The sequence below is a fragment of the Chiloscyllium plagiosum genome, chromosome 5 (assembly GCF_004010195.1).
Source record: "Chiloscyllium plagiosum isolate BGI_BamShark_2017 chromosome 5, ASM401019v2, whole genome shotgun sequence".
In the NCBI taxonomy this organism is placed as follows: Eukaryota; Metazoa; Chordata; class Chondrichthyes; order Orectolobiformes; family Hemiscylliidae; genus Chiloscyllium; species Chiloscyllium plagiosum.
This window is the reverse complement of record NC_057714.1, coordinates 52,961,827-52,985,201: the sequence shown is the minus strand read 5'-3', so window position 1 is coordinate 52,985,201 and position 23,375 is coordinate 52,961,827. Positions and strand designations below refer to the sequence as shown.

At 39.8% G+C, this 23,375-nt stretch overlaps 1 protein-coding gene across 2 annotated transcripts in view; it reads left to right on the top strand.

The window, feature by feature from the left end:
• Nucleotides 1-22,092: 22,092 nt before the first annotated feature.
• Nucleotides 22,093-23,375, top strand: part of LOC122549906 (growth factor receptor-bound protein 10-like) — a 200,285-nt gene continuing 199,002 nt past the window's right edge. Inside the window, exons 1-2 of one of the 2 annotated variants that reach the window (XM_043690121.1) lie at nucleotides 22,093-22,270; nucleotides 22,511-22,613. The gene's annotated coding sequence lies outside the window, so the exon portion shown is untranslated. Of the gene's footprint in view, nucleotides 22,271-22,510; nucleotides 22,614-23,094; nucleotides 23,227-23,375 lie in introns of those variants that run through there. The other variant, XM_043690122.1, reaches the window with a different exon arrangement.

The following is a 23,375-nucleotide window of genomic DNA, read 5'->3' as shown; positions in this document are numbered from 1 at the left end:
TTATGGTTGAAAAGTGCCTGTGACGTAGTGACTTCACAAGGCTCTTCACAGCAGGATTGCCTGATAAAACTTGATATTGAGCCACCTAAGATATTAGAATAAATAGGTTTAAAGATAATATTAAAGGAGAAAAGGTAGGTGTATAAGTTTAATGAGGAAATTCTAAAATTACGACCAGGCAACTGAAGGCACATCAGGCAAAGGTGGAATAAAGAAAATTGTGATGTACAAGATGCCAGAAATGGAAGAATGTAGAATTCCTGGAATACTGTAGAATTCTACAATGTTACAAAAATTTGGACACGAAGAGGAAATGGATGAATTTAAATACAAGAATGAGAAAAAGTATTACGCCAGCAGCAATTGTAGACAAGTCAGCAGTATTGTTGGCTGTGTCCTATGAATAAAAACCAGTACTTCCCATGCCACCCTTTGAGTAACACGTATACAACTTCTAATCCAGTGACTCCGTGCTATGATAATAGTTCAGATAACAAGTCAGAGATTATATTTTGAAATTCTGCAATATAATTTGAACTCTAACTCTTCAAACTATCTCAGCAGAACATCATTTCTAGTTTTGTGACGTAATTGATTCCTACCTATGTGGACCACAAGAACTGAATTTTCCCCATCCCCATCTGCAGCTGCAAGGAAATCTCTTCAGCTATGACAATGATCAAACAACACAACCTTCGATCTACTGGTTGTGGCTGCAGAGAATGTTAACTGTTTCCTTTGCCACACTGTTCTCGATCACTATCACTGTCATATTCCTTTCACTCTTCTCAGCTGAATGGCTTTCAGTATTGTTGTGTCAGTTTGTCCATACACATAACTCTCCACTTAAACATCATATTTTGCAAATGCTTCGAACTTACTTGTGAAAGTCCAAGGGTAGAATCTTCCAGTCCTGGAAGAGATGAGAAGAGTGGTGAGTGGGTGATTTGAATTGGATATGAGTCAAACATTAAATAATTGCTGGCAGGATAAGCACTTGATCTTAAAAGACAGGTGAACATTATTAGCGATAGCTATTGAGAATGTGTTTGCAACTCTTCAAAAAAATTACACCTCACCATAATCCAGTGCTTGCTTCCATTTCCTTAATCGACAAATCAACTCCTTCAGACACATGACTGCATAAGAGAGGTGTGTAGGATTAGGTACCAGCTGCTTTGTCCTTATTGCAATATTGTTAGGGTACAGACCAAACCCTTTGAAAAAAATCTATCGAGGAGATAACCTAGACCCATAACTTTTATCTTATTTAAAGGCAAGTGTGAGACGCTGCATACCAGATGCAATTCAATTGGTCGCATTACTAGGCTTTAAGCAAAATACACTTTGTTATTACACTGCAGTTCAAACAAACCAAAAAAACTGGCACAATATTGCAATTGTTCCAATATTGCAACAAACCATAAACACACTCTTGTCAAAGGCAAATCAGCAAACAGATTTGTTGATGTGCTGTCTTCAGTCTAGGAGAAAGAGAAGAAAAAAACAAAAGAATGAGTCAATCATCAGAGAGAACGCTGCATCTAGCAACTTCACTCCAAAACTCCAATTTCGACAATTGAAAGCAAAATTAAAACACTGGGTTTGTGTGAGCTTGACTCCACACATTCATGCTTCTTTTGACTACATTTTAAAAAAAAAACACAAAGCTCATTACTCAGCTTTCCATGGAGCAGACAACTCTGCACCAGAATTACATACCTTCAGGAGAAACAAGTACAGTTCCTTCTTAAAGGCACATTTCATCATACTTTCCCCTTAAAAAAATCAATATACAAAGATGGCTTCATTTTCAAAGAGTTTAGTATCATTTATTAGTATGTTAGATTTTTTTTATATATATATATGCAAACCTAAGCAATACTGAAGTCCATTTTGTCTTTTTCTTGCCAACAAACACTTCTGTTTTCCTTCGTCATAGTCACAAAAACATGTCAGCAACTATGTTCTCTTGTCCTGCCATGTATACTTATCAAATTGAATGACTGTAAAAATAAACTCCATCTGAACAATCTGATATTTTTATCCTTTTTTTTCCAGAGTGTTAAGGGGTTATGATCCATGTACACAATTGTCTCAGATACATTATGAGCAACAAATACTGAAATGTTGCAACACCATCACCAAACTCATGACCTCTTTCTTAATGATGGGATATATCTTTTGATGAATATTCAGTTTTAAGGAGAAATACCCAATTGGACCTTATGTCTGCTCATCATCTTGTGGAATACAGTACTGACACCCATATCACTTGCATCACCTTGAAGACCTTTGAAATTAGTTTTTGTTAACACTTTAAAGCTGTCAAATGCCTTCTGACATTTCTGCCATACATTGAAATTTTCTGCACTTCTCCAATAGATCTGTCAGTGGAGCAATCACATTGCTGAAACTCGATACATATTTTCAATAAAAAAAACTTACTCCCAGGAATTGTAGTACTTCCCTCTTAGTTGGTAGTATGGGAATTTCCCCAATAAGTTAGGTTCTTTACTCAGAGATTGGTATGGGCATGGAATGCCCTACCTGCCAATGTAGTCAACTCAACCACATTAGGGAGATTTAAACAATCCTTGGATAAGCACATGAATGATGCTGGGATAGAGTAGGGGGACGAGCTGAGAATAGTTCACAGGTCGGCACAACATCAAGGGCCGAAGGGCCTGTTCTGCACTGTATTGTTCTATGTTCTATAACCTTTGCTTTTGCATTCCATGGGACCAACTGACCATGTCCAATGCTAAAGCCTAGGAACTTGATTTGGGCTTTTGTGAACTCACTGTTAGCCAGGTTTATCACCAAGCCTGCTTCCTGAAGTCGATTGAACTATTTTGCTCGATGTTCATTGTTCCTTCTATGTATGACTAAAAACCACCAGATCGTCAATGTACACTACACAATTGGGTAATCCCGAAATGACTTTATTGTTAATTTCTTTGAAATGTGGCTGACACATTCTTCACACCAAATGACATGACTTTAAACTGGTAAAGTCCATTCAGTGTCATGACAGCCGAAATTTCCTTTGCTGTTTCAGCTAAAGGTATGTGCCGGTATCCTCTGAGTAAGTCTGTCTTAGAAATATAAGTTGCTTGTCCCAACTTTTCAATGTAGTCTTCCAAACAATGAATAGGATATGATTTGGATTTTGGAACTGCATTGACTTTACGATAGTTCACACAGTATTGTTGGGGCAGCACAGCGGCTCAGTGGCTAGCACTGCTGCCTCACAGCGCCAGGAATCTGGTTTGTTTCCAGACTCAGGTGACTGTGTGGAATTTGCACATTCTCCCTGTGTCTGCATGGGTTTCCTCCAGATGCTTTGGCTTCCTCCCACAGTCCAAAGATGTGCAGATTGGGTGGATTGGCCATGCTAAATTGTTCCATAATATCCAGGGGATGTGTAGATTAAGTGGCTTAGTCATGGGATGGGAGTGCGCGGTTAATTAGGTGTGATGCTTTTTGGAGGGTTAGTGTGGACATATTAGGCCAAATCCCCATACTACAGGGATTCTGTTCCATTCATCTGGTATTGGCACTATTACTATGGGTGAGCTTCATTTGCTGAAACTCACTTCAGCTTTGTCTCTGAGCATGCTTTCAATCTCTTTTTAGAGAGTTAAGGCTATACGGATGTTGCTTAATTGGAACAGCATTTCATATATTTACATCATGGATAGTCAGTTTAGTACTTCCCAGCTTATTGCCACATGTGTGTCCAACTAATTGTGTGAACACTTTCAGGTCATTTTGATTTTCTTCTGGAAGGTAACTCAATAATTTATTCTAATTTTTGAGATTTCTGTTAGTGTCCAACTTAACTTGAGGAATGTCAAGTTCAGAATCATCTGGATATGGTTCTTCATTCCATGTTGTAACTAACAATACATTCTTTTGTTTTTCTTCCCTATCAATTGACGTTTGAGCATGGTCACTTTGACACACTCAGTGAGGTTTCCTTCCAGCTGGCATTCATATCAAATAATTCACGTCATTCAATTTCCTTTTGATTTGATAAGGCCCACTAAAACCTGCCTGTAAAGTTCACCTACCACTGATAGCAACACTAACACTTTATCTCCACTAGCAAAGTTATGCATTTTTGATTGGCAAACATGGTGCCACTGTTTAAGAAGGGCAGTAAAGACAAACCAGGGAACTATAGACCGGTGAGCCTGACCTCAGTGGTGGGCAAGTTGTTGGAGAGAATCCTGACGGACAGGATGAACATGTATTTGGAAAGACAAGGACTGATTCGGGATAGTCAACGTGGCTTTGTGTGTGGGAAATCATGTCTCACAAACTTGATTGAGTTTTTTGAAGAAGTAACAAAGAAGATTGATGAGGGCAGAGCAGTAGATGTGATCCATATGGACTTCAGTAAGGCGTTTGACAAGGTTCCCATGGGAGACTGGTTAGCAAGGTTAGATCTCATGGAACAGGGAGAACTAGCAATTTGGAAACAGAACTGGCTCAAAGGTAGAAGACAGAGGGTGGTGGTGGAGGGTTGTTTTTCAGACTGGAGGCCTGTGATCAGTGGAGTGCCACAAGGATTGGTGCTGGGTCCTCTACTTTTTGTCATTTACATAGATGATTTGGATGTGAGCATAAGAGGTACAGTTAGTAAGTTTGCAGATGACACCAAAATTGGAGGTGTAATGGACAGCGAAGAGGGTTACCTCAGATTATAACATGATCTGGAGCAGATCAGCTAATGGGCTGAGAAGTGGCAGATGGAGTTTAATTCAGATAAATGTGAGGTACTGAATTTTGGGAAAGCAAATCTTAGAAGGGCTTATACACTTAATGGTCAGATCCTAGGGAGTGTTGCTGAACAAAGAGACCTTGGAGCACAGGTTCATAGCTCCTTGAAAGTGGAGTCGCAGGTAGATAGGATAGTGAAGAAGGCGTTTGATATGTTTTCCTTTATTGGTCAGAGTATTGAGTACAGGAGTTGGGAGGTCAAGTTGCAGCTGTACAGGACATTGGTTAGGCCACTGTTGGAATCTTGCGTGCAATTCTATCAGAAAGATGTTGTGAAACTTGAAAGGGTTCAGAAAAGATTTACAAGGATGTTGCCAGGGTTGGAGGATTTGAGCTATAGGGAGAGGCTGAATAGGCTGGGGCTGTTTTCTCTAGAGCGTCGGAGGCTGAGGGGTGACCGTATAGACGTTTACAAAATTATGAGGGGCATGGATAGGATAAATAGACAAAAGTATTTTCATGGAATTGGGGAGTCCAGAACTAGAGGGCATAGGTTTAGGGTGAGAGGGGAAAAATATAAAAGAGACCTAAGGGACAACATTTTCACACAGAGGGTGGTACATGTATGGAATGAGCTGCCAGAGGATGTGGTGGAGGCTGGTACAATTGCAACATTTAAAAGACATTTGGATGGGTATATGAATAGGAATGGTTTGGAGGGATATGGGCCAGGTGCTGGCAGGTGGGACTAGATTGGGTGGACAGGTTGGACCGAAGGGTCTGTTTCCGTGCTGTACATCTCTATGACTTTATGATATCTTGTCTGTTTCCTGTTATATCACATACTGTACAACTTTTAAATGTAGTCTAGCATCTTCCTAAAATTTGACACATAGTCCAAATATGTAGTCTCTGAACTCTGACTTACCAATTTCTCCTTAATTAATTTCAGTATCCTCTCACCTCATGCTCAAAAACTAATTCAAATGGACTGAATTCAGCAAAAAGTACAAATGGAATTTCTTTTTCCCAATCCTCTGGATAGTCTTGACTCTTGGCCCTCAACTTGGTCTTTAAAGTTTGATGCCATGGTTCTAATGCTTCCTGAAATTCTGGATGATATGCAATAGATTTGAATGTAATATTCCTGAGCTATCCATATTTCCTTGATTAACTTTGATGTAAAATTTGATCCTGGACCCGATTGTATCTCTGTGAGTAGTCCATATCTATTAAAGAAAAATTGAGTAACTTCCACAACCCTTTTAGCTGTGATACTGTGTATTGGAATGGCCTCTGGAAATCTAGTAGACATACCCATTACGGTCAACAAATACTGATGTCCAACTTTTGTTTCAGGGAGTGGTTCTACACAATCAATTGTCTCTTCAGAATGAGTATTAAGGTGCTGGTTTATCACTGCTTGAGGTTTTCCTATTACATGTGATATAATCTGGCAAATTTCAACCACATTTTTATGCAGTCCAAGCCAATAAAAATGTTTTTGTGTTTTGTTTTGAGTTGTCCTTACTCCCAAATGACCTCCTGCTGGTACCTCATATGTTACCCTCAAAATCCCCTTTCTAAAACCCACCAGTAGTACGACTTGATGTAATTCTGCCCATTTTTCATCCGCTTGACAACATGATGATCTCTATTTCCTCATCAAGACTTCATTTTTGAGATAGTAACATTCTGCAATACAGTCCGATTCTTCTGTGTATTCTTTTTGATACAGTTTTTTCACCTTTCTGTTGTAGTTCAGCCAACATTTCTGAACTCAAATATCCACTTTGTCCTCCGCCTGTTCTCGTCTGTTCTCAATCATTTGATCAAACATAGTTTCTGATAATTGAACTTCAACTTTCTTATCTTTACTCTCTGATTGCTCCTCCTATGTCAACCTTTGTCTTTGTAACCTTGTGACCACACAGTTGGGAAAAGTCCCAAGATATACACCCAGTAACACCACTGTTGCTTGATTTTCCACTGGTCTTCCAACTATAGTAAGCATTACTCCCACTTGTGATTCAGCTTTTTCATTACTGAGGATAAACTATATTACTGGAACCAAGAATTCTTCTATTACTCCAATCACCAATTCACCATTTTTCACCAGATTCTCCAGTCTCACTTTGTATAACGGAAAACTATTCTTCACACCATAAATTCCGCATATTACCACCTTTTCTGGAAATCATTCTTATGGACTGCATGTCTCATTTCTCACCAACAAAAGATTGATTTGCTCCTGTATCTTTTAAACTCTCAATTTCTTTACCTGCTCCTCCTGGTACACAGAGGTAAATTTTATCCACACAATCAAATTCATTGAAGAGATCTGGCACTTTCAACCAATCCCTGACCAGGCTGTCCATTTCTTCGTGCTTTCTTTTACCAGTTTTCAAAAACCTGCTGGTTTATCCTGTTTTCCGAAATCTGTCTTCCAGTGCTTTTTTTTTAAAACCGCCAACACTGTGACTTCATGTGTCCTAGAGAAACACCTGAGGTGTTTTACAACTCCAGCCCCCTCTCCCCCACCCCGCATAGGTTTCTTTTTACTTGTGGTAAATTACCATCTTCAATGAGAGCTTCTTTTCCCTTCCCATCTGAGGATTTCTCTATTCCTCAATTTCTATCCCTCATATTGAAATTGGTGTCAGAAGCCAAACTTGAACCAATTTATACAATCTGCCATTTCAGCTGCTAATCTTGTAGTTTTAACGCTCTGCTCTTCCATAGTTTTCACTACTTCAGGAAGTGAATTTTTAATTTCCTCCAAAATAAGTCTCAAAGAGCATCATATGTCTAATCTATTTTCAATGCCCTTATCCATCTACCAAAGTTGCTTTGTTTGATTCTTTCAAACTCCATGTTGACCAGTTCATGCCTTAGACTCCTGAAACATTATCTGTAGGCTTCTGGCATTCGTTCATAAACATTTAAAATGGCTTTTTTCACTTTATCATTCTCCCGAGATACCTCATCTGATAGTGATATAAACACCTCAAAATCTATACCAACCAGTTTTGTTGAAATCAACAATACCCATATGGCCGCAGGCCTTTTCATTTGTTTAGACACTTTTACAAATGAAATGAAAACAGTTTCAATGTCCTTCTTGACGAACCTACGTAAAGTTTGGATATATTTAAACAGATCCCCACCAGGCTTTTGACTACAATGGGTTTGCTCTTCAGCACTGTGGTTGTCACTACTCCCAATGTTTACCTTTATCTCTACCATTTCATGTTGGATTAACATTTTCATTTCAACTTCCAAAGTTCATAAGTTCTCTTTTTTTTCTCTTTCTTCTGCTTTCAATCATGATTCAAACTGTTTCACTTCTTTTTCAGATTCAACGTATTTTAATTCCTTTGCTCTTTGGTCCACTGCAATTATCGCTGTTTTGCTTTTGCCTCTCTTTCTTTTTCTTTCTCCTCTAATTCAAGCTGATTCATTTTAAATATTTCCTGGCAATTATAAATGCTGAACTATTGTTGCAATCACCTCCCCTTTCCGCATGGGCCCAGACAATCTCAACTCAGCTTGTCTGCCAATTCCTAAAGCTTTGCCTTACTCAACTTCTGTAAACCACCTGAACTGACATCTTCCACACCCAGGAAATGCTTAGCCTCTGAAAGAGCCATTACTACACAAGGCACACCCTATTTAACCCAACCAAATGCAAGATTTGAAAAGAGACTACTCACTGTTGTTGAGTTCAATAATTCTAAACCCAACCTGGAATTCAAGACTTTAATCCTGATAACAGCCACAGTTTGTTCTTGACCAGACCAAATCCCCTCAAAATATATCAAGGAGACTTTTATTTAAAGGCACGTGTAAGTGTTTTGAGATAGATGCAATTCAATTGGTCACACTACTCAACTTTAAGCAAAACACTTTATTCTTACACCTCAGTTTAAAGCACCACCAACAACAAAAAATTGGCACGACTTTAACTCTATCAAAATATTTAGCAAAACAATATATTACTGAACTACTACTCGTTAACTGTTCAAAATTGCAGCAAATCGTATACATACCCTTTGGCAAACGCAAATTCAGCAAAACAGATTTGCTGATGTGCTGTCTTCAGTCCAGGAGAAAGAGAAAAATAAAGAATGAGTCTAGCATCAGAGAAAGGGCTTTGTCAAGCAGCTTCACTCCAAAATGTAAATTTCAACAACTGAAAGCAAAACTAAAATCCTGGGTCTGTGTGAGCCTGACTCCACACACATGCTTCTTTTGTCTACCTTGAAAAAAAAGTTTTCTTGGAGCACTCACCTAGGCAACAGGTCTACAACACCCTTCTTCAAGAGAAACAGGACAGAACAAATCCCTCTTAAATGCACATATCGTAACAATATAGCATTAAATGACTTGCATCGAGTAGTGGTATAAAATCTCCAAGTACAATTTGCACATCTAAGGAGAGGAGAGTCCCTTTGTCCACAGGGCAGAATTAAATGAAAATGGCTCAGAAGAAGGAGGGTTCCTGTCATTACAGGGCAAGGTGGAGTTAAAATAGCTTAGGGACAGGAAAATGTCTGTATCCAGAGGGGCACAGTGGAGCAAATGCAACTAAGGGGAAGGAGAGTGGCTGTGTCTGCCAAAAGCAGCTAAGGGCAAGGGAAGGGAACTGTCTCTGCAGTGGTAGAAGAGTGGATCGTGCAGCAATTTCTGTCTGTCCTGTGGTATTTGGGCAATGGCTGACAGGAAAGTCAGAAAGCTGCGTGGCTCAGGAATTTCAGTTTTGGGGCTGTGTCTGGAGTTGTTGCAAAAGTTATGTTCACAATCATAGTGGGGATTTGGATGTGGGGCTATCTCCTGCCGGACAATGGTAAAGTGAGATGTCAGGGAACCAGGTATGTTGGCAGCTCTATCACTCCAAGACAAGACGAGAACAGTTCTCCTGAACTCTCCTTGACGGAAAGCTGACTATTCTGCTTGAACAATTTTTTGTTGTTGATGGTGCTTTAAACTGAGGTGTAAGAATAAAGTGTTTTGCTTAAAGCCTAGTAGTGTGACCAATTGAATTGCATCTATCTCAAAACACTTACACGTGCCTTTAAATAAAAGTCTCCTTGATTAGACAATGGGAAGAAATACCATCAGTGGGAGGCCACTACACATAATGCTTGAGGACAGTCCCTCGCAATTAGAATGTGAAAACTGGGGCACATGGGAGAAATGTCAGCTTTGAATGAAGGATGGCAATACGTGTGGTCCTAAATATGGCGATATGTGTCATCAATTAATGTCATATTCCTTATTTTCAGCCATACTCTGACACTGTGTCACCTTTTATGTTGGTGATTAATTCTAATCGCCATTTTAATCTAACTCCATAGAAAGGGGATGGATTTAAACTTGTAAGCCATGGGGTTGTGACTGATAGGTCTAGTTTTGATGATTGATGAAGGGCTTATGCCTGAAAAGTCAACTCTCCTGCTCCTTGGATACTGCCTGACCTATGTGCTTTTTCCAGTGCCACACTTTTCAACTCTCCTGAATCTCCAGGATCTGCAGTCCTCACTTTGTCCTAGTTTTGAAAGTGCCAGTGAAGGCAAAAGAAAGAAGATGGGGCATGTGGATAAGAAGGTAAGTAAAGGCTTGGGTTTGACAGTGAACAAAGAAATGGTCATTTCCCAATGGACAGTAAGAGATATGGCTGGGTTGAATTGCATGCATGCAAATGTGCAGAACATCATGAATAAAGTTCGGGATTGAGAAGCAGAAGTTGCTCTAGACGGATATAACATCATAGCATTATTTGTTTGATAATGCTAAAAATCAAGTGTACCATTTTCAACAATTAGATTGACTTGTCCTGACAAGTTCAAAGATTTGCGCATGAACTCCAGGTTTCACTTTCCTTGCATCCCTCACCTTAAAATTATATGTTTTTCATGTTGGCTTTCTACATTTTCCTGAACAAATTGCACATTTCAAAATTTTGCTAATTTAGATAAACTCCATCTTACTAAGCAATTTAAAGTAGTGTTGGGAAATTTCCTAGAAACCTTTGAATAGTCTTTTGACATTTTTAGGTATATTTACCAGTTCACAGTTGAAAAGGACTTTTGATAAATTAGTTTATACCATATATTTTCGTAGCAGCATGCTAGGTGGGGCAATTCTCTGTGGAAATATGTTCGTACTTAAGCCAATTAGAGAAAGAGAGGAATAATGGAGAAATGCAAGGCACAACAGCAGTAAAGAAGGGCTGCAAGTACCTATTGCAATCCCTTCTCACCACTCTTGAGGTGGTGACTGACCCTTGCCAGTCCCAAGTGTCATGAAAGTCATACTCCTGCTCTACTTCCTTGTGCCCTCGAGTTAAACAAATAAAACAACTGCACAGAGCCAGCTATTGCATTCCCCCTTTAAACAATAGTTTTTCACCATCCTGGTGTAAAAATATATCATTGTTTTTCAGTGTCACTGGGTCAAAATCCTGAAATTCCCTCCCTGGGCATTATGGGTAAACCTGCAGTGTACGGACTGCAGAGATTCAAGAGGGATCATGCTGTACATCTCGATGACTCTAAGGCAGCTCACCGCTACCATCTCAAAGGCAACAAGGGACAAGAAATTTAAAAATGCTAGCCAGCCAGCAATGGTCATGTCCCACAAATGAATTTTTAAAAATTGGAAAACCTTTGCCATGAGATTCCTGTGCACCATTGGCCTTATCTTGAAAGTAGGACTTTACTAAAAATTATTTCATATTGATGAGATTTCATTGCACACAAGTTCATTATAAGTATGATCTCTCCTTTTGGGTCAATAAGGCTGGGTATTAAGTCCCACATGTTCCAATGTCAGAACATGTCTGAACAGGTTCATTGAAATCTTTAAGTCTACAAGGCACAAATAGTTGTAACACTCAACACATTGCAAACATGCTGTTGACTTTATCTCTGCACTTCAACCTGCTATCAGGAAATTTAAATTTAATTTCTTTCCTAATTAAGTAATTTAATAGGCCTTGTTGCCTACCATTGTACATTCCTTCAATTGTCCCCTTTTGCGTGGAGATTCCATTTCCATGCCTCTTTCAGCATCTTCACTCACCTCTCTCTCATCACTATGATGGCTCAACAGGGGAGCAGCTTAATGAAGCTGACTGACATATAATAAGGTCACTGATAAGAAATATGTCATTCTGATTATGGCAACAGATACATGAAAGACTGTGGTCATGGTCCGCAAAGACTCATTGGAGTGCCATGCTTAAAAACAACCAGGTAGTCATTCTTTCCATGGTCATAATTTGTGTAATTATCAATGACAATAATCCATTGCTGTCGTGGTTCAACTCTTCCAGTCTCTCTGCAATTGCATCTTGCAATTTTACTGCTGTAGCACTTTAAAAAAACACCTGGTGTTCAGCAGCTATGAACAGTTGAGCAGAACAGAGAGATAGCCTCCATCAATTGCAAGATCTCCACAGCTTTGTGCCACCAGCACCTATGTAGTTCTGATTTGAGGATTGTGAATCACTTGGTGATCGCCCAACAAACTCTATAACCAGACCACCAAAGTTCAAATATTGAACTACTACATGACTATATCTGTTATGATGTTACATCCTGAGAAGAATGAGGTTTTATGAGGAAATGTTGTCATGCATGCAGATTATTGCTCAAAATGTGAAGCCCTGGAAGTCAAAACTCAACATGAATAATAATCTTGACAACCACTATAATTGGCTTTTCATAGTTCTGTCATCGACAAAATAAAACGACGTGAGTATCAGTCAATCATTACACATCTTCCATTTTCATCTCCTATTGAAAGCAATGCAGATTATTCACATGACCTCTTTCCCAATACAGCAAAATTAGGAATTTGAATTTGATCAATAAAGCTGGAGTTAAACTATGAGCACAAAACTATTATTATAAAAAAAATGGATTCGCTAATTCCCTTCTAAAGAAGCTGCAATTATTCCCTGGTCTGGTCGACATGTGATTCCAGACCCATAGCGATGTGCTTGACTCTTAAATGCCTTTGGTATGGGGCGGCACAGTGGCTCAGTGGTTAGCACTGTTGCCTCACAGCACCAGGGACCCACGTTCGATTCCAGCCTCGGGCGACTGATTGTGTGGAGCTTGCACATTCTCCCCATTTCTGTGTGGGTTTCCTCCCATAATCCAAAGATGTGCAGGTTAGGTGAATTGCACATAGGGATGTGTAGGTTAGGAGCATTAGTCTGCGGTAAATGTAAAGTAGTAAGGGAATGGGTTACTCTTCGGAGGGTCGATGTGGACTTGGGCTGAAGGGCTTGTTTCCAGACTGTAGGAATTCTCTGATTCTGAATGGACTGGCAAGTTAGTTAGCTGTGCATAACTATTTCAATGTGGAAGGAAAGGAATGCAACTGGATAGACCACCTACCATTAATGTCAATCCTGCAAAATCATGGGAGGTTGTGATGGCTGGCCCACAGGTGAGGCAAGCAACCTCCTGACATAATCACAGAATCATTTCTTACAATGTCTCTGATACAATCCTCAACATCTCTCTACATATCCCACCCAAATGGCAAAACAGATCCACTCCGTAGAAATACTTTTCTGGCATAGACAGTAAATAGTCTAGTGGAGATGGATGTAAACTTGTAAGGCATTGGGGTGTTGATTGATGGACCTAGTTGTGATGACTGATGAAGAGCTTGTGCCCAAAACATTGATTCTCCTGCTCCTCGGATGCTGCCTGACCTGCTGTGCTTTTTCCAGCACCACACTTTTCAACTCTGACTCTCCAGCATCTGCAGTCCTCACTTTCTCCTAGTTTTGAAAGTGCCAGTGAAGACAGAAGAAAGAAGATGGGGAATGTGGATAAGAAGGTGAGTAAAGGCTTGAGTTTGACAATGAACAAAGAAATGATCATTTCTCAAAGGACAGTAACAGATAAGGGCTGGGTTAAATTGCATGCATGTACATTTGCAGAGTATCATGAATAAAATTGGGAATCTGGAAGTTGAAATTGCTCCAGAGGGTTATTGACAGGAACATGGCTTAAGCCAGAACAGGACTGGATATTTAACATCTCAGGTTATAAGGGTTTTTTTTTAGTAGAAATAGGGTGGTTAAAAAAAAAGGAGGCATAGCAGTCTTGGTCAAAGATAATAATGCAGTTCCTGAATGAGAATCTACACGGTTGGAGGTGAAGAAGAGAGCATTGCCTTTGTTGCGTATGTATTATAGACTTCCAAATAGTGGGGAGGAAGTAGAAGAGAGCATTTGCAGGCAGATTATGGAAACCAGCAGGACAAGTAGGGTTGTGATAGTTTGTGATTTCAATTACCCTGGGATAGACTGGGAAAAGGCAAAGTATGGGGCACAAAAGGAGAGAAGTTCCTTCAATGCATGAAGCAGAACTTTCTGGAATAGTACATTTTCAATGCTTCCAGGGAGGAAGCTGTGCTGGATCTGGTCCTTGGAAATGAAGCAGATCAAGTGAAGAACATCAGAATGAGGGACCATTTTGGAAATATCCATCAAAATATAAGTTTCAATATTAAGTTTGAAAGGAGAAAAATCAGTTAAAGATTAACGTCCCAGACTGGAAAAGGGCAGATTTTAGGGGTCAAATAGTTGAACTGGAGCAGGTTGATCTGAAATGCGTTTTGGTGGATAAAACAATGGATGAAAAATGGGAGTCATTCAAAAGAGATGTGATTAGAATGCAAAGTGAGGTAAATACCCATGAGAAATAAATACAGGGTATCCAAAAATATAGTACGAGATGACTAAGGATATTGATTAGAAAATAAAGAAGAGAAAGGAGTGATATGATAGATACCGGAATAGTAATAGTAATAGAATTCAGGAAGTGTATCTCAAATGCAGGAGAGAGACTAAGACTGGAATAAGTTAAAAGGATGCATGAGGAAAGGATGGTAGGCTGCACTAAGTCGAGCAGTAAACTGTTCCTAAAACAATAATTTGAAAAAAATGAGGCAAGTACTGAGTGGAGCCCATAAGAAACAAGCAGAGGAAGTTGCTCACTGAAGCAAAGGATATGGTAGAGGTACTAAATCGATAACTTGCTTCTGTCTTTACCCAATTAGTAAATAGTGGCAATGACCTCATTGAAAATGTGGGTATTGAGCAATTGAAGAGTATAGTGATCGAAAAATAAGACTGTCAGCATCCCAAATAGAGAAGTCGCCAAGTCAGGATGGATTTCATGAGAAAGTGAGGACTGCAGATGCTGAAGATCAGAGTGAAAAATGTGTTGCTGGAAAAGCGCAGCAGGTCAGACAGCATCCAAGGAGCAGGGGAATCGACATTTCGGGCATAAGCCCTTCTTCAGCCTGACCTGCTGCGCTTGTCCAGCAACACATTTTTCAGCTCAGGATGGATTTTATCCTAGACTGCTGAGCATGATTTTACAGGCTTCTATGAACACAGGAATAATTCCAGGGGAGTGAAGGATTACAAGTGTGACATAGTTGTTCAAGAAAGGGGCAAAGGATAACCCATGAAACTACTGACTTGTCAGTTTGACATCAATAGTGGGAAAACTGATGGAGGCCATAATACAGATAAGATATACATCTAAGAAAAATAAGTTACTACTGGAAGGCCAACATGGCTTTGTCAAGGGCATATCATGCCTGTCACATTTAATTGAGTTCCTTGACAAGGTGGCACAGACAATGGATAAGGAGAGTGCTGTGGATGTTGTATATTTAGACTTTCAGAAAGCATTTGATACAGTGCCACATGGTAGGTTGGTTTGCAAATTAGAAATGTTTGGGATTGATGGGTCCTAGGCAACATGGATTAGAAGTTGACTAAAAGATAGGAAACAGTGTTACTATAGATGGGCATTTCTTAGATGGGCATTGAAAATGGTGTCCTCTAGGGATCAGTGTTGGGACCCTTTTTCTTTCTGATTTATATAAATGATTTGGAGATAGATGTTGAGGGCAAAATCTCTAAATTTGCAGATGATACCAAGCTAGGGACAATGGTGAATTGTGATGATGATGCTGAGCAACTTTAGAAAAACAGTGATATGTTGGCCAAATGGGCAAACACCTGGATGAATTTCAAAGTTCAAATTCAAGAAATTGGGCTTATTCTCCTTGCAATATTTTGACAGGGTTTAAAAAAGGATATCCTATTTCCACTAGTTAAACTAGTTAGTAATTAGGGGTCACAATTTGAAAGTTGGCAGCAAGAGAGCTAGGAATGAAATGAAGAGGAATTTCCCTACCTAGAGAAGGCAAATAGGGTTAAAGAGAATCCAAAGGGATTTTATAAATACATTAAGGACAAAAGGGTAACTTGGGAGAGAATAGGATCCCTCAAATATCAGCAAGGCAGCCTATGTATGGAATCACAGGAGATGCTAGAGATACTAAACAGGTATTTTGCATTAGTGTCTACTGTAGAGAAGATATAGAATGTGGGGAAATAGATGGTGACATCCTTAAAAATGTCCATATTACAGAGGAGGAGGTACTGGATGTCTCAAAATATATAAAGGTGGGTAAATCCCCAGGACCAGATCAGGTGTATCCTAGAACTCCGAGGGAAGCTAAGGAAGTGATTACTGGGCCCCTTGCTGAGATGTTTGGGTCATAAATAGTTACAGATGAAGTGCTGGAAGACTCTAGGTTGGCTAATGTGGTGTCACTAATTAAGAAAGGTGGTCAGGAAAAATCAGGGAACTATAGACGGTGAACCTGACATCAGTGGTGGGTAAGTTGTTGAGGGAATCCTGAGGGACAGGATTTAGATGTATTTAGAAAGGCAAGGACTGATTAGAGATAGTCAACATGGCTCTGTGCATGGGAAATTATGTCTCACTAACTTGATTAAGTATAGAAGTTGGGAGGTCATTTTGTGGCTATACAGGACATTGGTTAGGCCACTTTTGGAATATTGTGTGCAGTTCTGGTCTCTCTCCTCTGGGAAGGATGTTGTTAAACTTGAAAAGGTTCAGAAAGTATTACAAGTATGTTGCCAGGGTTGGAAGGTGTTAGCTACAGGGAGAGGCTGAATAAGCTGGGCCTGTTTTCCCTGGAGCATCAGATGCTGAGGGGTAACCTGAAAGAGATTTATAAAATCATGAGGGGCATGATTTTATTGAGGCAGGAAACCCCACAACCTTTAAAAAGGACTTGGATGAGCACTTGAAATGTCATAACATTAAAGGCTATGGGCCAAGTGCTGCAAAGTGTACATTCTGAGTAGCTTATGTCAATGCAGATTCAATGAGCTGAGGACCCCTTCTGTACTTTATGATTATGTGCGAAAACTTTCTCTTGACTGTGCAATGTTCAGTACAATTCTGACTCAGAAACTGAATCCATAATCTGAGTCCACAGGCAGCAGTACATGCACAACATCCAGGCATTTGGCCCTTTAAATAGTCTATTTGAGATCATATCATGCAAGCTGTCATCATTTCTATTATTCTTTCATGGAATGATGCGTAACTGACGAGGGCAGCATTGTTGTATATACTAATTGCCTTAGAGAAGGTGAAGATGAGATTTTCTTCAACTGTTGCAGTTTATTCACTGCAGTGCTGTCCAGGAGGCAGTTCCCAGTTCTTTGGAAGGAACAGCAATATTGTTTCAAATTGGGATAGTAGGAGAACTTGTAGGTGATGATTTGGATTGGCTGCTATCTTTGTCCTCTTAGGTGGTAAAGATTGCAAGCTTGGAAGATGTTGACAAGAAGACATTGAGCCGCTCCAGGTCGTCTTATATGTGTACACTGTTCTGTCACTTTGTCCTCGTGGTGAGAGGACTGAATGTTTGAGCTAGTGTACAAGGTGCTGGCTAAGCACGTTGTTTTGTCCTTTGGATGGTGGTCAGCCTCTTGAATGATGTTGGACTCATATTCATGTAAGTAAGTGGGGATTCTTGCATCACACTCCTGACTTTGGCCTTATAGATCTGGACAGATTTAGGGAGCGGGGTGAGTGATCCAAGCACATCCTAACCTATGCATCAATATTTACATTGTAGCAACGCAAAGTGACACTTAACAGCATTTGACACCTTCAAACAATTTGCTGATGGCCAAGAATCCGATGTCCCAAGAGTCTTAAGCCCTTTAACCTCAATGATCAACGGGGGTTTTAACTGACCAGGTTGGATTTGATCTGCTTATTGTGGGCAGGACACACCTGGACCATTTTTCATATTGGCAGGTATATGTAAATGTTATATCTGTTTTGAAGCAGCTTGCCCAGGAGTGTGGCATATGAATCAGAATTACTATGAAGCTGACCAGGATGTGTGTACAGCAGTCAGAATCACTGTAAAGCATGGAAAGTAAAACTGTGAGAGGCTGTGAAGTAGACCAGGAGGAAGTCACAATCGTTGAGGCAGACTGGAATGAATGCGAAGTGTTAAGTGTGTCATGTGAGAGCTGAATAGAATCACTAAAGTTAGAGAAAGAAAATAAAAATCAAACTCATCATAGGAAGATGATGAGTTGATTGTTCACTCTACTACATTTTTCCTTTTCATCGAAGAAGTTAGATGAAGGATCTGGAAAATTAAATATTGATTTTTTTGTAATTAGGGTTAAACAGAGCATTTAATTAGCCTCCATCTATTTAGGTGACATAGGAAAAAAAGTAAACAAATGGTGAGCTCTTATATTTTTAAATAGTAAGTTTTATTACCAAATATATAGAGGAATGACGACAGAAAGTTTCAACTCCAGAAGGAGACATCCTGGTTCATGTGGGAACTTCAGGATATTTTCTAAGAGTTGGATAATCATAAGTGCAGGGAATGTCATCAATTGTAGCAGGTCAAGCTCCATAACTTTAGCAGCATCTGGCATCACTACAGTACGTCCATTCAATTGAGAAATTTATGGATAGCACATTTATAGGTGTGGTTACCCTGCTGCTTATGAGTGCGGCGAGAAGGAGGAATCAGTAACCACTAGTTAAGAAGAAATAGGCAGATAGTGCAACAGTTCCCTGAATGCATCTCACTCTCCAACCAGTATTCCATTCTGAATACAAATGAATGGTCAATCTCAATAGTGCACTCAGTGCCAAGTTCATAGTAGCCTCAGCAGTATGACATTGGAGGTGTAAAGAAGACCAGTGGAGCAACAGTGATAGGAAATGCAACAGTTGGCAGAACTGTTAAGTGTTTCTGTGGCCACTCGCACAAATCCAGGACAGTAGCAGTGTCAAGCTTGTCATTGGATGGCTGCAGTGCATCCTTCTGGGGAAGACTGAACAACTAGCAGTTGTGGCCAAGGTTAATACTGATGACATAGGAAGAATCTAAAATGCCTTGCTGTTAGAATTTAGGGATCTATGTAGGAAATTAGCAAGCAACACCTCCAAAGTAGCAACTTCTATACAACTTCGGCTACTACATGTAGGTGAATGGAGAAATGGGAGGATAATGCAGACAAAATCATGGCTGGACACACCCAAAAGATGTTGTGAAACTTGAAAGGGGTCAGAAAAGATTTACAAGGATGTTGCCAGGATTGGAAGGTTTGACCTAGAGGGAGAAGCTGAATAGGCTGGGGCTAGTTTCCCTGGAGCATTAAAGGCTGAGGGATAATCTTATATAAGTTTATAAAGTCATGAGGGTCACAGAAAGGGTGAATAGCCAAGGTCTTCTCCCCAGAATAGGGGATTCCAAAACTAGAGGACATAGGTTTAAGGTGAGAAGGAAAGATTTAAAAGGGACCTAAGGGGCAAATGTTTCATGCAGAGGATGTGTGTGTATGGAATGAGCTGCTCGAGGAAGCTGGTACAATTACAACTTTAAAAAGGCATCTGGATGAGTATATGAATAGGAGGGGTTCAGAGGGATACAGCCAAGTGCTGACAAATTGGACTGAATTAATTTAGGATATCTGGTCAGCATGCACGAATTGGACCGAAGGGTCTGTTTCCATGCTGTACATCTCTATGACTCTATCAATGTGTTGCGCGAGAGATAACAGTAATTTATCGTCATTTGTATTTAGAAAAATACAGTGAAAATTATTTAAATCGCCATATCTGGAGATACTTTAATTACAGAAAATATCATAAATAAGTAACTAAGACAAAGTTCATCTTTTGTTCCCTTCATCCACCATAGCTGCAGAAAGATAAAGTTTGATATAAAACAATAATGGAGAAATAAAGAAAAGGATGTAGCCAGCCTGGTGTTCGGAGTGGATGCACTCAGAAGCCTGAACATTCTCTACCTGCTGCCACCACCACCTTGAATCTAACTTTACAATAGTGCTGACGGGAGAGGCTGAAGGGCTTAAGACTCTTGGGACATTGGGATCAGTCTTGGGGGGAGATGGGACATGCACAGGTGAAAAGGTTCCTTTCAGGAAGATTTGCTTATGTTATTGGGGAGAGAAAAACAATTTTGACAGAAGTGTCAGAACCAGGAGGTAACACTAGAGAAGAATGCCAATCTGCAAAAAATATTGGGAGAGGTAGATAGTAAAAGAACAAGAAATAGTAAGCTATTTGGTGGATTCAACTTAAAAGGATAAATAATAAAGTCATGGAGTCACAGTCCATATATAGTGAGTGGTAAATAAAATGGAAGAATTGAATACACAGATAGCAACATGGAAATATGATGTTATGGTGAGGATCAAGGAACAGCAGGACTGGGTATTAAATATTGCTGAATACAAGATGTTCAAGAAAGATAAGAAAACAAAGGAGGCAATATTGATTAAAGAAAACATTACAGAATATTGGAGAGAGAATGTCTCAGAGGTGTCATAGATAGAATCTTGTTTGACTAGAGATGAGGAATAAAACACATTCAGTTACATTACTTGGTGTAGTCTATAGGCCACCACAGCAGATCGATAGTACAGATCTGAAGTTGGTATTAGGCATCCTACTGAACTCCCACAATGCAATTTTTTCAAAGATCTTCTCAAAGGAATTCAGAAGCTAGCTGTCTATTTGGTGTGGAAAAAGAGACAATGAGGGGAGTCCACTAAATAAGTCTTCTCTCTCATTGTGTGCTGACTTCTCTGGAGAACTGTAGTAAAGAAATAAAAGAAATTGGCCAGATGCTGGAAATGGGTGAAATCCTTTATGAGTATTTTACATTGGTCATGATTTGGAGACGCCAGTGTTGGATTGAGATGTACAAAATTAAAAATCACACAACACCAGGTTGTAGACCAACAGGTTTATTTGGAAGCAGTAGCTTTCGGAGCGCTGCTCCTTCAGCGGGTGGTTGTAGAGAATAAGTGTCTTACAATCTTATTATCCACAACCACCTGATGAAGGAGCAGCACTCCAAAAGCTAGTGCTTCCAAATAAACGTGTTGGACTATAACCTGGTAATGTGTGATTTTTAACTTTTTACATTTGGTATAGAATGTATAGAATTAAATTATTGATATTTATTTCCATGGGGCTAGAATGGGTTAAATAACAATATTACTGAGAAATAATTAAGATTTTTGGCACTTCTAATAAACTTTAAGAATTGCTGCTTGTGTGCTTCAAATTATTTTTCTTACATCAGACATCACAGAATCATACAGCATGGAAAGAGATCCTTCGGTCCAAGTAGCCTAGGCCAAACTAAACTGGCCCCACTTGCCTGCATTTGCCCATGGTCCTCAAAACCTTTTGTATTCATGTACTTATCCAAACGTCATTTAAATGTTGTAACTGTACCTGCACCTACCGCTTCCTTTGGCAGTTCATTCCACACATGAATCACTCTCTGCTTACAAAGCGTTGCCCCGCAAGTTCTTTTTAAAACTTTCTCCTCTCACCTTAACACTGTGCCCTCTAGTTTTGAATTCCCCCAACCTCAGGAAAGGACCCTTGCTATTCATCATATCTATGCCCCTCAAGATTCTCCAAATAAGGCACCCATTTTACTTTAAGGAATGGGATTTAAAGAATAAATGGAGCTGCTTTCATGATACAGTTTAATTTTTGTCCACAAAGTAGTTTTAAAAAGAACTTACACAATAATAATTTTTCAACAAGAACATTTCTCATTTCTGGTTGTTGTCACCCGGTCCTCTGTTCATAACATAAACTTTATTAGTACATAAGTTAATTGTCTTTGAAACACCAAGTTCCAAATTCGTCATTATAACATTTTAAAACAAAGTTTAAATTATTTCGTTCTGAAAATACAACTGATTACGAAGTTAAGAAATCTTCTCCCCTCTCGTAAAGGAAACCACCAAGTAGTATTTTTTAAATCTAATGAACCCACGCAGCGGGTCTGTGGAGATAGTTCCTGCGCGAACGGCATCACACTTGAACCTGGTTCTATTCTCGACTGGTATTCTCACTGATGTTAATGAATAGCCATTTTCCTGCTTTTAAATCTAGCAGTGCTGAGGACAACTAGTGCCGGAGATAAATTGAGAGCACAGTAAAAAACAACAGTTTTTATGCGGAGCTCTGACAATTATCATATTAATAGCTGAGTACACGAATTCAAATTTACCAAGTATATTTCCGTGATGGTTAACTATTTGGCAACATCTCCGCACAATGTATTCTTATCAAAACTGTGTAAGGTAAAAACAGTGATCCTTAATTTAACTCTTGAGTTGCTCAGAGCTATCTATCCCTGTCTCGTTCACGGATTGATCGGTATAATATTAGAGTTTCCTGTGAAATGAAATCGACGTACCTTTAACACTGCCTTCTATCGTGCCTTTTTACGAAAATGCAATGATCTCTCTTTAATAAAATTAGTTTACGTAATGTATTTTTCTTTTTGCGAATGATTTCATTTGGTTTATCTTTTTTGTTAGGTGTTCACGAGGTGGAGAGACATCTGCTTTTGAGATTAGAACAGCTAATAAGCGTTCTTTCTGGATCAACTATGGACGTCAGCGGAGCAGACCACAGCTGGTAGTAAGTAATTCCTCAACTGCTGGAGAACTGCTCAATCTGCTATACTGGGCGAGTCTGCAAGGCAATTGTGTAAAGAAAAAACGCTATCGCATCAAAGATAGATAACCTCCTTGAAGATGAATTCTGGGGTGTTCAGAAAGTGGGGTTCAGGGAAGGGAAGGCAGTCAAGTGGAGTATAAACACGCTGCTCCAGATATGATGAATTGGTTTAAACTTTTGGATGTGAGTGGAAACTTTATGGCAGAGCTGAATGGGAAGACCGCTAAAGGCAGGGTAAGCCTGAGAGCTGCCGTCGCTTTTTGGCTGCCGATTGCTGTCCCATAGTCAACATGCTGGGCTGTTCCAGGAGTCTTCCTCAAAGAGGATGCCTGCAGTTGTTGCCATGTGCGTGCACAACTCGACCGGAAATTTGCGGGGGGGGGGGGGGGGAGCGCGGAAAAAAAATAATAATCCACAACCTTTGAAAGGCCGGGATCCCCATTAAAGTGAACTAGTGCGGGGAAACGCTAAGACGTGGAACTCAGCGACAGTAACCATACACGTACACGATCTTGATCTGGGCACGCAGGAAATTTTACATTACACCTACGGCCGACCACAGGCATTCAAGGAGGTAGGCGATGCTGACGTGTTGGACACCACATTTTACGTATTCTTTCGAAACTGCACCATCACCTCTCGTAATTTACAAGGCAGTAAGGAAAGCTTTCGAGTTTTAACCCTGTCTGCCTCGGTCTCTTGGCGTGTGAACGACTCAGGTTG